Genomic DNA, 1,845 nt, shown 5'->3' with positions numbered 1-1,845 from the left:
GTCGTGCCCACGACGGTTCGTCCTGCAGGTCCGTCGCCAAGTTCAGAGAGTCGATTTCAGTACCCAAATTTCAGAAGTGTAAGTCTTTTGGAACGAGACCCCCTCGACGGTCCGTCGTGCCCATGACGGTCCGTCGTGGGTTCCGTCGACTCAGACAGTTTTTCCAGATATAAAATCTGCTGCTCAAAACGACTAAACAGGTCGTTATAGTATTTAGCTTTTAAATCCACGTTTAAGTAATTGTATTGATCATTCAACTCAAAACTTGACTCGGATAAATTGTTAAGTTAAAATTTTACTTTTGGCACTTTAATATTTGGATTATAATACAAATGTACAAGTATATAAAGATATCTCATTTTCAAAAAATAAAATTAACAAATAAAAAAATTTCAAGTAATGTAAGTGTTCTTTTAAAAATTAGCCAAATTTAAAATTCGTCGGTCAACCCCGTATTAACAGATCCTCCAAGGTGCCTAAACCCTTCTTTAGAGAATTATTTGAACCCTTACCCAAAACTCTGATTTATTTAAATGTTTTTTTTTTTTGGAAAAATTCATTTCAAATGGTTTTCTTAATTTTTACCTAAAAATTAAGTGGAGACTCTCAAATTAAATATTTTTCAAAACACTTAACAAAAATTGTCAAAGTTGCGAAATCGACTTCGAAACTCTTCAGTTTTCGAAATCGAATCGTAACAATTTATTAATATTATTAGTATTATTATTATTATTATTATTATTATTATTATTATAAAATAATAATAATAATAATGAGAAGAATAATCTTAAATATTTTAATTAAGGTAAAATAAGAGTTCAAAAGAATTTAAACACTTAACACGTGTACAATCATTCACTTTATAAAAAGATAAAGATAATAGAAAAATAAATTACTATAGTTAGGCAAAAATATTCATTACCCTCTAAACTTGAACAATATTTTGGTGTACACCTAAATAATATTTTGTTTTAGTTACCTCTCAAACTTGTTTAATCCACCATCGTGTATACATTTTTTGTTCACTGCTTCTATTGTGACTACACGCGCGGGTCAGCTGACAAAAGTGGTGATGATGTGGATTTTCACCAGGATAAATAATAGCCACCTAAATAAATTAAAATGGCAAAAAAAATATCATATTCCAACAACTCTGCAAAAAAACTCTGTTCTTCCATGACGAAACTTACCAATCATGAAGTTGTCATAGTAATGGTTCCACCACCAGCACAAGACCATTTAAACCAACTCCTCCACCTCTCCCGCCTCATCTCCGCCTATTACCTCCCACTCCACTTCGCCGGAACCATCGTCCACCTCCGTCAAGCAAAATATCGCATTCGTGGCTAGAATCCACTCTCCACCTCACCGTCAAATTCCATGAATTTCCAATCCCAAAATACGAAACCCAACCACCAAATTTTCCTTCCAATTGATGACTTCTTTCCATACCACGAGTCATCTTCGTCAGTCGATTACTTCTCTTTTACAATAACTATCAAAAAATTACAGAGGAGTGATTGTAATTTACAATTCTTTAATAGCTTGGGTCTTCAAGATACTCATTCTATACCAAATGGTGAGTGAATTAGCAACTGGGTTGGAGAAAAGTGAGGAAAAAATCATATGGGTAATAAGGGAAGCTTCAAGTTCAGGGGTAATGAATACTTTTGTCAATATTAAAAAAATGGAGATTTTCCGTTTTCTTAAAACCGTTGTAGCTTTATGACGTGGTAAAAAATCACTCTCTCATGTGCCTAGTAGAGTGTGATTTCAATTTTTACGCCAGGTGAACTGAAAAGGTGCTTGCGTTGGATGAACAAACAAGTTCGGGGGGGGGGGGTA

At 34.0% G+C, this 1,845-nt stretch overlaps 1 pseudogene; it reads right to left on the bottom strand.

Moving 5' to 3' along the window:
- LOC107025056 overlaps positions 1 to 1,462 on the bottom strand; it is a 27,245-nt pseudogene extending 25,783 nt beyond the window's left edge.
- Positions 1,463 to 1,845: the final 383 nt, after the last annotated feature.

The sequence above is a fragment of the Solanum pennellii genome, chromosome 7 (assembly GCF_001406875.1).
Source record: "Solanum pennellii chromosome 7, SPENNV200".
Lineage (NCBI taxonomy): Eukaryota > Viridiplantae > Streptophyta > Magnoliopsida > Solanales > Solanaceae > Solanum > Solanum pennellii.
The sequence above is the reverse complement of the archived record's forward strand: the minus strand, read 5'-3'. Positions and strand labels throughout refer to the sequence as shown.